Genomic DNA, 12,538 nt, shown 5'->3' with positions numbered 1-12,538 from the left:
GTTATCGAATCTAAACAATGTCACAACATTGACCATAGGTCAAGTCGATCTTAATTCTGAGTGAAAATATTCTGCTAATTATATTATTTAAATCTTTTGACTTGTTCACTACGAGCTTACCCTACGGTCTAGCCCATACTTACATCTTGGAGATTTAGTAGTGTAATTGAGTAGGAGTATTATTCATAGATATGAAATCTATAACTTCTGTATGAGAAGTGAAAAGATGATTTCCTTAATTGCTTTGTTCAAAAGGTTAAATGATTGAGATCTCATTTCTTTGATTAAGTTCACAAAAATATCATTTATAAGGAACTTAGTGGGAGATAAGGATAAAATACTGATGAGGGGTAAAACAGTAATTTGCACCAGCTCGTTAGTAAGTCATCAATAGAGGATTGACTGATTGTAATGGTTATAACAATGGATAACGTATTTGCGGTTTGGAAAATACATTCAATTTTGCCTCTATAGTGGAGTCTCGATGAATTAATAAGGTAGTGAAATTATTCGTAAATGAATTCACGATAACTTATTAGAGCTTGATTTCATGGATCCATGGTCCCCGCATCACCTTCGAGTAAATAATCTAGAATGTCTCAATAATTGATTTAGTTATCAATTTGGATTTTTAGAGTTGACTAGGTCAATTTTTGGAAAATTTTACAAATATATGAGATTTAGAGAATAAAAGAAAATCTTTGGGCAAATTTATTAATATTGATAAATTGGTGTCAATATAAATAAATAATATTATATCAAGTTTCAAATTATAGTTAGTTAATTTGAATAAGGATTTAATTAATTAATTAAAAAATACATAAAAGGTTTTGAATTTAGGCCCAATTAGGATTTAAATTCAAAACAAAGAGATTGATCCCAAGTCCATTTGTGGGAGCCCAAAGAATTTTATTTTTTGTTTATTATTTTTAATTAATTTAAATTTGAATAAAGCTCATTAAGTTGCCTATATAAGGAATATGATATCTAGGGCTTTCATTAGTTTCAGTTGGTTCATTGGGTAAGTGAAAACCTAGACAATCTAATCCTTTCTTGGCCACTCACTCTCTTCTACTTTTCTTCTAGATCTCTATCTCATGTGTTGAGTACCAGCCCACACTAGTTAGGTTGATCAAAGGCTTGGTGAGGAAGACTGTGTTGCTAATCTAATTCAATCTCTTGATAATACTCTGCTACATGAAGGAATCAAGGGTTAGAGAGATTGAAGGAATGAGTTATTTCAATTCTGCTGTGTAATTGTAAGTTTCTTTACTTTACTCTATTTTGTATCAATTTTATAGGAGCATGTTCTAGAAATTTACATGTTTGTTTGATAATATGTAAATTACATGAAAATAAACAAAAGATCTTGTAATATGCAATATCCTACAGCAAGCCATGGTAATAATTGAGGAAACCGAGGAGCCCCAGGCAATGGTAGTCGTCGAGGGGGCGGAAGAACCTTAGGTAGTAGAAATCGAGGTCACCCAACAAGAAGAAATTGACCCAAAAATAGGTAAAGATCGATCTAAGCTCCAAGCCCTAAAGGAGCTAGAAGAGGTAATTCTCGACCAGGAGGTGACTTCAAAGGTTGTAAAGATTGAAAAAAATCTTATTGCCGAATAGAAAAGAAATATGATCAAATTTTTTAGGAACAACCTCGATGTCTTCATCTGGTCACATGTCGATATGGTGGGAATCAGTCCTAGCGTGATCATGCACACACTAAATCTTGACAAAAACATACCCGCCAAAAAAAAAGGTTGTTGGGAAAGGAAAGAGGAGAAACTATAAAGGAAGAACTAGCTCGCCTCTTAAAATGTGGATTCATTAAGGAGGAAAAATATCCAACGTGGATAGCCAACCCCATTCTGGTTCCGAAATCTAATGGAAATTCGAGGACTTGCATTGATTTCTCTGATCTCAACAAAGCCTGCCCAAAGGATTGTTTTCCTTTTCCAATGATAGATTAGCTCGTGGATGCCACGGCTGGTCATGAGCTCATGTCTTTCATGAACACGTATTCTAGATATAACTAGATCACGATGAACCCTGCAGACCAAGAGCATACCAGCTTTATGACCGAGCATAATATATATTGCTATAAAGTCATGCCATTTAGGCTGAAAAATGCTGGAGCTACTTTCTGGTAAATAAAATGTTCATTGACCAGATCGGGAAAAATATGGAGGTGTATGTTGATGATATGTTTTTCAAATAAAATTATGCCAATAACCATGTGTCCGACCAGGAATAATGTTTCGATGTACTGAGAAAGTACAACATGAAGTTGAATCCCGAGAAATGTACATTTAGGGTTTTGTCGGGGAAATTCCTAGGCTTCATTTTTAATTCGAGGGGGATAGAAGCTAATCCTAAGAAAATCATATCGTTGTTGGATATGCCATCGCCTAGGTTGCGAAAAGAGGTCCAGAGTTTAACTGGAAAAATTGCCACCCTCAATCATTTTGTATCAAAATCCACCGAAGAATGTCTCCCCTTTTACAATTTGGTAGGGGGAAACAGACAATTTGAATGGACAGACGAGTGCAAGCTAACATTTCAAGATTTGAAGAGGCACCTAGTTGAACCCCACATTCCATCTAAGCCCGTCAGTGAGGAGGATTTATATCTCTATTTGGCGGTAACCGAGAGCTTGGTCAATGTCATTTTAGTTCAAGAGGAAAATAGAACTTAGAAGTCAGTATATTACATCAAAAAGAGGCTTCTGGGAGCTAAATCTCGATACCCTCTGATCAAGAAGCTCGCGTTTTGCATAGACCTAGCTTCGCGGAAGCTTAGGCCTTATTTCTAGTCCCACACAATACACATCCTAATCGATCAACATTTAAGGCAGGCTTTGCAAAAACCTGTGGCATTAGGACACTTACTAAAGTGGGCCATCAAACTCAGCCAGTTTGAAATTTTGTATAAACCACGAATAGCTATAAAGGGGCAGGCCCTTGCTAATTTTGTGGCTGAGTGCACCGGTTTTCAAGATGAGCCTGTAAGGAAACCGGTCCAAGATTGTGGAAACTATTCATTAACGGTTCCTCAAACAACACAGGTCAGGAGATGGAGTAATTATGATTACACCCAAGGGGCATCGCTTTCACACAGCTCTCAGATTTGGATTTAATGCCTCCAATAATGAGGTCAAGTACGAGGCATTGCTGGTTGGAATTCAGATCACCAAAGAGTTAAAAGTGAAGGCTATCCACTGCTTTAGTGATTCTCAGCTCGCAGTAAATTAGATGCTAGAAGAATATCAAGCTCATGGGATTAAAATGGTCGCTTATTTGGCCAAGGTAAAAAGTGAACTTTCAGAATTTGATTTCTAATCCATAGAGCAGGTCTCGTGCAAGAAAAATACAAATGTAGATGCTCTCACTCAGCTCGCCACAACTAAGGAGGCAGACATGTTAAACAAGGTCCCAATTGAGCTCCTTTACAAACCCAGCATAGATGAAGAGCTGAAGAAAATTGAGATGATCCGAGAAGGCTCGACCTGGAAAACTCCAATCGTAGAATACCTCACCACCAAAAAATTGCCTGAGGATCGCATCGATGCAAGGAAATTTTTGTACCAGGTGCCAAAGTATGTTTTGGTCGAGGGAATTCTTTATAGGCAAGGTCATTCCATGCCACTGCTCAGGTGTATTTTGCTAGAAGAAGCCTAAGCTATCCTTAAGGAAGTCCATGAGGAATTTAGCGAAGACCAAGCTGGGGTCAAAGCTTAGCTGTAAAGATATTGAGGCAAGGATATTTTTGGCCTACTTTGAAGAAAGACTCGGCCTCATACGTTAAAAAATGTGACAAGTGCCAGTGTTTTTCGACGATAGCTCAGGTTGCGCCTGTCAAACTAACCATGATTTCCTCGCCCTAGCCGTTTTCCATCTGGGGAATATATTTAATCGAATCATTACCAACTAGTAAGAGAGGAATTTTCTATGCAGTGGTTGTTGTGGATTATTTCACGAAGTGGGCCGAAGCAAGACCATTAGCAACAATAACCTTGAAGATAGTACTCGATTTCTTGATAAAAAAAAACATAATATGTTGTTTCGAGCTTCCAAGGAAGATCGTGTCAGATAACGTGACCCAATTCGATAGCGACCTATTCACCAACTTTTGTTAAAAGTACGAAATAATTAAGAGTTTCTCTTCAGTAGCATATCCTCAGGCTAACGGGCAGGTCAAGGCGATGAATAAGACTCTCAGGACAAGTTTAAAGAAGAGGTTGGAAGACGCTAAAGGTTTGTGGCCTAAACAGCTTCCAAAAGTACTTTGGGCGTATAGAACTTCTCACCACACCTCTACTGGGCACACACCGTTCTCACTAACCTTTGGAAGTGAAGCTATGCTCCCAGTTGAGACTTTAGTGGCCAAACATAGAAAAAAAACCTTTTGACCAAGAGCAGAATCACAGGTTATTACAAGTGTCCCTAGATCTAATTAAAGAACAGCGAGAAGAATTGCAGATACAGCTCGCGCATTACCAACAGAAGGTAACGTGATACCTCAATTCAAAAGTCAAAGAGATGAGACTCGAACTGGGAAACCTGGTGCATAGAAAAGTATTTTTAGCAAATAAATATCCTAAAGATGGCGTCCTAGGCCCAAATTGGGAAGGACCATATCAGATCATGGAAATTCTTAGCTCGGTTAAGTGGAGAGGTAATTCCATGCACTTGGAACGCTTTGCATTTGAAGAAGTATTATCAATAATTGGGTCTATTTTAAGTTTATTTTATGTTGTAAGGCTTATTTATAAAAGCCATTTCCTTTAATTTTCCTTTTATTTTGTAAAATAATGGTTGTTGTGTAGTTTAAACATTGTACCATATTTTTCTCAATTTTTATATAAGCTCGTTATGTAAAAGTGACCTACAATATTCATAAATTATAATCGGTTAGGGGCATATACTATCAGTAGTCATTGAAAAATTCTATAACTTAGAAGTTGGAAATATTGTGGCTTGTCAAAGCTCGAGTTTTTGAAGAATAATTCCAAATATGAACTAAGTTAAGCAAGAAAAAATTCAAAGCAAAAAGGAAAAACCCATGGAATAAACAAGGTATGAGGCCTGAATGTTAATATATATGCAATTAAGTAGTTAAACCCCTGGACTAAACCAGGTTCATGATAACTTCATTTTAGTGTCGTTTTAAAATGTGTTTTTGTGGTAATCTTGAGTCTTTATTTTTGTTTTGTGCAAGATAAGCTTTTGATTGTCTTTGTTGTAGGTTGGTGCGTTGAATAATGAGAAAAATGTAAAAAGAAGTAAAAATGGTGGGAAAATGAAACTCTTGGTGGTTGTTCAACTCAAAATGGTGCTAAGGACGAGTAAAAATCAGTGTTTGATGAAGAAATGAGGTTGAAAGACTTAAATTGAGAAATAATGCAATTAGGAACCCCAACTAGGAGTTTAGAGTCGCGACTCTAGGCAAGGCAGAAACACAAAGCTGCTGAAGGGAATTAGAGCTACAACTTGCCCTTATAAGTCGCGACGCTAAGGGAAGTCAAAGGCTAAGGCAAGCGTGCATCGAAGACATGGGTCGCAACTTGATATGCCTGAGTCACAGCACCTGAAGACATATGAAGATTCGGAGAGCCTTTAAAATTGACACGGGCCACGACCTAGAGAAGGCCAAGTCGCAGCCTGCCTATGAAAAATAACGCATTTGTGAATTTTTTTTACTATAAATTCAGACTTAGGGTTTAATTAGGTCAGATTTTAATTACGTTTTTAGAGACTAATTTTAATTCTTAGACTAGTTTTTTCTGCACTTTTATATTTTTTTTCTTTCTTCTTCAAGTTTTTGAATCTTATGTTTCTGAATTATTATTTTGCTGATTTAGTCATGGCTGATATGAACTAAACATTTTTATCTAGGGTTTAATGTAGTCACTTGGATTTTTATTTAATTTAATTATGATGTTCTGTTGATTTTTCTTCTCTATTCTAATCTATACAATGTTTTCTTAATGCTAGTAAATACCTGATCAATATTTTCTTGATTTATGATTTTAATTCAAAATTTGAAAGATGAGAATTGAATATGCTATCATTGTATAGACATAGGTTGCATATTGGACAAAAGTACTTGTATGGCTTGTGTAGTAATTAGGTTTCTATGCTTAATATCTGCTATATGTTTAAGTTTATCATAGAGATGTAGAAAATCTGCATATAGGATGAGATATTATATCTTGAAAAAGAATAAGAATCGATTTATGTTAACCTGCTATTAGAATAGGAAGAAAGAAATTTAGAACTGATTAATAAAATTAATAGAATGAAAAGTTGAAGAAATTAATACCCTAGGTTTTTAATTATTGAATTAATCTTTATTTTTGCAAAGTTTATTTTAATTTTAAGTCTTAGTTTAAAAAATCACTCTATTTTTCAGAGCTAAATAAAAATCAAAGAACAATTATTGGTAATTAGTTAATAGTCTTTGTGGGAACGATACTCTATTTATCATCTATATTACTTGAATCGATTGCGTGCACTTGCGTATCATATTTTCACGATCAAGTTTTTGGCGCAGTTGCGGGGGACTTAATTTCCAATATAAAAATTAATTGTTGTTTGTTCTAATTTTGTTTCTATATTTTACACTTATTCAGATCGAGGTTGTTGTTTGTTTCAAGAATTATTGGGATATGCGGGGAAGTAGACAAAAGGAACTCATACCGATAGATCTTGAAATTAAGAATACGTGCAGAGAAAATTGCAAGATAAAGAAAATGTTGGATTTCACCATGGCTGAGAACGCAAATAATGGTGTGAACAACAATGTAAATATGCATAATGCAGCTGAAGCCGATCTGCCATTGAGAAACTATGTACTCCCTACTGTTACGGGGATACATCCAAGCATTCGCCCTCCTACTGTTGAGGCAAAATTGAGATAAACCCCTCAATTATTCAGATGGTACATAACTGTGTACAATTTGGGGAGTTACCAAATGAGGATCCAAATCTCCATATCACAAATTTTTTGGAGTTGTGTGTGACATTCAAAATGAATGGGGTGAGTAATGATGCTTTAATATTAAGATTATTCCCAATTTCACTAAGAGACAGAGCTAAGATTTGGTTGAATTCATTACAAGCCAACTCTATAGTTTCTTGGGAAGACTTGGCTAAGAAATTCCTTGGTAAATATTTTCCTCCTACGAAGTCAGCCAGAATAAGAAGAGAGATTAATAACTTCCATCAGCTGGATGGGGAGTCTTTATATGATGCATGGGAACATTTTAAAGAGCTACAAAGGAAATTCCCACATCATGGAATAGAAAAGTGGTTATTGGTTCATACATTTTACAATGGTTTGGGGGGAAATACAAGGACAATAATAGATGTAGCGTCAAGAGGAGGGTTTATGAGAAAAAGCGCTAATGAAGCATATGAATTATTGGAAGAGATGGCCATGAATAACTATAATTGGCCTATTGAGTGAAAGAATAAGAAGGTATCCGGAGTCTTAGAAGCCGATCCTATTGCTTTATTGACCACTCAAGTGGCATCTCTAACCAAGCAATTGCAGCAGAATAACCTCACCGCACAAGCAATGCAAGTACAAAATGTCGTGAGTTGTGAGATTTGTGGGGGACCGCATTCGTATGAACAATGCCCGAGCACAGCTAGTTGCTCAACAGACGTAAATAATATGCCTTTGGAATAGGCACCGGTTATTGGTAACTTGTCAAGACCTGCACCCAACACCTACTCCAATTCATATACTCTTGCATAGAAAAATCACCCTAATCCATCTTGGAAAATATAATCAAGGGTTACAACTGTAGTATCCATAGTACCCACCTCAACAACCCCCTCATCAACCAACTTATGGATTACATTCTAGACCTTATTATGATCCAAACCCACGACCATCTCATCCACCACCACATCCTCAAATGAACCCACCAACAATGCAGTCAAACCAATTAAATCAATTCATGACAGAGACAAGGTCTTCAATCGGGAACTTGGAGACACAAATAGGTCAATTGTCTAAAATGTTTTCTAGTAGACAGCAAGGGAATATGCCTAGTACCACAGAGGTAAATCCTAAAGAGCAATGTCAAGTTGTCACTCTGAGGAGTGGGACTAAGTATGATGGACCTACAGTGGATGACAATGGGAAGAAGACAGAGGATCAACATGTTACTAGTGCAATACAAGATGAGGTTATTGAAGACAATCCAAAGATAGAAAAGCCAAAACACATAGAGCCTACACCAAGGATTCCATATCCTCAACGGTTTCGAAAGGCCAATCTTGACAAACAATTCTCCAAATTTCTTGAGGTATTTAAGAGACTTCACATTAACATCCCTTTTGCAGGGCTCTAGAACAAATGCCTAGTTATGTGAAGTTTATGAAAGAGATAATGTATAATAAGAGAAAAATGGAGGATTATGAAACTATTGCATTAACTGAAGAGTGTAGTGCAATTATTCAAAAGAAACTTCCTCAAAAGTTTAGAGATCTGGGCAGTTTCACTATACCTTGCACAATTGGGAACATTCATTGTGAGAGAACTTTATGCGATTTGGGTGCAAGCATAAAGTTAATGTCGCTGTCTGTATTTAAAAGGCTTGGTTTGGGGGAAGCTAGACCCACTATTGTTACTCTTCAACTGGCTGACCGTTCATTAACACACCCCAGAGGTATTATAGAGGAGGTTCTTGTAAAGGTAGATAAGTTCATTTTCCCAACAAATGTCATTGTATTAGATGTGGAGGAAGATGAGGACGTGCCTATTATATTGGGACAACCATTTTTAGCCATGGGCCAAGCATGGATAGACGTTCAGAATGGTGAGTTAAGGCTCAGAGTACAAGGTGATGAGGTTGTTTTTAATGTTTTTAAAGCCTTGAAATATCCTTCAGCTAGTGACAATTGTTTTAGTGTTAGTGTTGGAGGAACCAAGTAAAAGGGTTCGGTCTATTGAGGATCCACTTGAGTTAATTTGATTGCAAGTCCTGAAGAGTGTGCTGGTACTAAAGCCAATGAGTATGTTAAGTGTTTGAATTCATCAGGGAAAATTTATAAAAAGAAATATGAGGAATTGGGACAAGTGCCTGAGAGACCTCTCCCATCTATTGAGAAGCCACCAGTTCTTGAGTTAAAAACTTTACCTAATCATCTTAAGTATGCTTATTTGGGTAAGAATGGCACTCTCCCAGTTATTATTCCAGCTTCATTGTCTGTGATTGAAGAAGGGAAGCTTCTTAGGGTATTGAGGGCTCACAAACTAGCAATTGGTTGGATGTTAGCAGATATAAAGGGTATTAGTCCTTCAATAGTGATGCACCGTATATTAATGGAGGAGAATAGTAAGCCTAGTATTGATGCTCAGAGGAGGCTCAATCCTTCAATGAAAGAAGTGGTAAGGAAAGAAATTCTTAAATGGTTGGATGCAGGGGTAATTTATCCAATATCTGACAGTGCTTGGGTTAGTCCTGTCCAGGTAGTCCCGAAGAAGGGTGGTATGACGGTGGTTAAAAATGATAACAATGAACTTATTCCAACTCGTACTGTGACGGGGTGGAGAATTTGTATTGACTACCGAAAGTTGATTAAGGCCACTAGGAAAAACCATTTCCCTTTGCCTTTTGTAGATCAGATGTTAGACAGATTGGTAGGCCATCCTTATTATTGTTTCTTGGATGGGTATTTAGGATACCATCAAATTCCCATAGCACCGGAGGATCAAGAAAATACTACCTTCACATGCCCTTATGGAACATCAGAGGATGTCATTTAGGTTGTGTAATGCTCTCGCTACCTTTCAAAGATGTATAATGTCTATCTTTTCAGACATGGTGGAAAAAGGTATAGAAATTTTTATGGATGACTTTTCAGCCTTTGGGCCCTCTTTTGATGAATGTTTGGCTAATTTAGAAAGGGTTCTGAAAGGATGTGAGGAGTCAAATTTAATACTAAACTAGGAGAAATGTCACTTTATGGTGACAGAAGGTATAGTCTTGGGCCACAAAATTTCACACCATGGAATTGAGGTAGATAGGGCTAAGATATCAACAATAGAAAATTTACCTCCTCTAGTGTCTGTTAAAGGGGTTCATAGTTTCTTGGGCCATGCTGGATTTTATAGGAGATTCATAAAGGATTTTTCAAAAGTTTCGAAGCCCTTATCTACTCTACTTATGAATGGTGTTGTATTCAACTTTGATTCTGATTGTTTAAGGGAATTTAACACACTGAAGGAGAAATTGGTATATGCTCCGATTGTTGTATCACCAAATTGGGAACTTCCTTTTGAATTAATGTATGATGCCAATGATTATGCAGTAGGAGCGGTTCTTGGACATCGAGTTGACATGGTATTTCGAACGATTTATTATGCTACTCGAACATTGAATGATGCTCAATTAAATTATGCAACTACTGAGAAGGAATTACTTGCAATTGTCTTAACATTTGACAAGTTCAGGTCGTATTTAATTAGTAATAAGGTGATTGTTTACATAGATCATTCAGCCATTAAGTACCTTATGACCAAAAAGGATGCTAAACCTTGTCTGATTCGATGGATCCTATTATTGCAAGAGTTTGATATGGAAATTTGTGATAAGAAGGGGACAGAAAATCTAGTTGCATATCACTTATCTAGATTGGAAAAAGGAGAGGAGCAAATTAATGAAAATTTTCCGGATGAACAATTATTTTCGATTGAAAGAGAAGATAAGCTACCTTGGTTTGTGGATTATGTCAATTATTTGGTAGCTAAAGTCATGCCTCTGGACATGTCAAGGCAGCAACTCAAAAAGTTCTATTCGGAAGTTAAGTATTATTATTGGGATGAGCCCATTCTTTTTCGTCATTATGTTGATCAAGTAATTAGAAGATGTGTCCCAGAAGAGGAAATGATTTCCATACTTACTCACTGTTATACTTTACATTGTGGTGGTCACTTTGGAGGAATAAGGGCAGCAACAAAAGTTTTGCAATGTGGGTTTTATTGGCCTACGTTATTTAAAGATGCTAGTGCCTTTGTTAAATGTTGTGATCGTTGCCAAAGGATTGGTAATATATCGAGAAGAGATCAAATGCCAATGACTATAATTCTGGAAGTTGAGCTATTTGATGTGTGGGGAATAGATTTTATGGGGCCCTTCCCATCATCCTATAATAATAAGTACATTTTGTTGGCAGTATATTATGTTTCTAAATAGATGGAAGATGCAACAACTCCTACTTGTGATGGTGAGGTACTTAAATTTCTTCATAAAAATATTTTTACTCAGTTTGGTACTCTAAGAGCAATTATTAGTGATAGAGGCAATCATTTTTGTAACAAATCATTTACAGCACTATGCGCTCGTTATGGAGTTCATCATCGAAAGGCCCTGTTTTATCATCCACTTGCTAATGGTCAAGCTGAAGTGTCAAACCGAGAGATTAAAAGTATTTTAGAGAAAATTATAAACACGGCAAGGTAAGATTGGTTGAAAAAGCTTGATGATTCACTGTGGGCATATCGCACAACCTTTAAGACTCTGATTGGTATGTCACCATATCGGTTAGTGTTCGAGAAGGCATGTAATTTACTAGTAGAACTTGAGCACCGAGCTTATTGGGCGGTGAAAAAGCTAAATGTTGATTTATTTATGGCATGACAGAATAGGCTTCTTGAGTTGAATGAGCTTGATGAATTTTGAAATGAATCTTACGAAAATGCAAAGATTTATAAAGAAAATTCTAAGGCTTTTCATGATAAAAGGATAATTAGAAAGGATTTCCAACCGAGAGATAAAGTGCTGTTATTTAATTCTAGATTGAAGTTGTTTCCAAGAAAACTAAAATCTAGATGGTCGAGACCCTTCACAGTTGTTATCTCATTAACTTATGGAGTCGTACATATTCATAGCGAGAAAACATGACATTTTAAAGTAAATGGTCAGAGATTAAATCATTATTTGGAAGGACCAGTGGAAAAGTGCAAATCTGTGATGGTTTTGGAACCCCTCTAAATGGGGTATTCAACGTCCGGTTAAATGATGTTATCGACAACGCTATAGGAGGCATTCCTATACTCTATTTTTGTTTTTGTTTTAATTTTTAATTAGTGAAAAATTTTATTTAATGTCACTTTGGATTTGTAAAGATTTGTTTAGTTTATTTTTTTTATTTATTTTTAGTATAAAGTCTGTAAAAAAATCGTGCAAATCGTAAAAAGGTTGTTTTCTAATTAGTCTGGAGGTCAAGTCGCGACTTGAGCTTGTAAGTCGTGGCATTAACACAAGTAAGAGAGTATGAAAATTTAAGGAAGGGGCGGGCCGCAACTTGAGCTTATAAGTCGCGATCCTAGAATAAGTCAGAGAGCAAACACATTTTTTCAAACAGGGGCGGGCCGCGACTTGATTAGGCTGAGTCGCAGCGCCTATGAAGCAAAAATTTGGAAAAATTTGATGCAGACCGCGACTTTCTCTGCGTGGGTCACGGCACGCCTGTGTCAGAAAGGGAAATGTGGTTTAAAGTCACTTTTTCTCAGCTTATAC

General features: G+C 36.5%; 1 non-coding gene across 1 annotated transcript; it reads right to left on the bottom strand.

Annotated features, from left to right (window-relative positions):
• Window positions 1-7,197: 7,197 nt before the first annotated feature.
• Window positions 7,198-7,304, bottom strand: LOC133787424 (small nucleolar RNA R71). Its single transcript, XR_009872447.1, has one exon. It is a non-coding gene; the product is annotated as a small nucleolar RNA R71 (small nucleolar RNA).
• Between the last annotated feature and the right edge of the window lie 5,234 nt (window positions 7,305-12,538).

This window comes from Humulus lupulus, chromosome 6 (genome assembly GCF_963169125.1).
Source record: "Humulus lupulus chromosome 6, drHumLupu1.1, whole genome shotgun sequence".
Taxonomy (NCBI): Eukaryota; Viridiplantae; Streptophyta; class Magnoliopsida; order Rosales; family Cannabaceae; genus Humulus; species Humulus lupulus.
The sequence above is the reverse complement of the archived record's forward strand: the minus strand, read 5'-3'. Positions and strand labels throughout refer to the sequence as shown.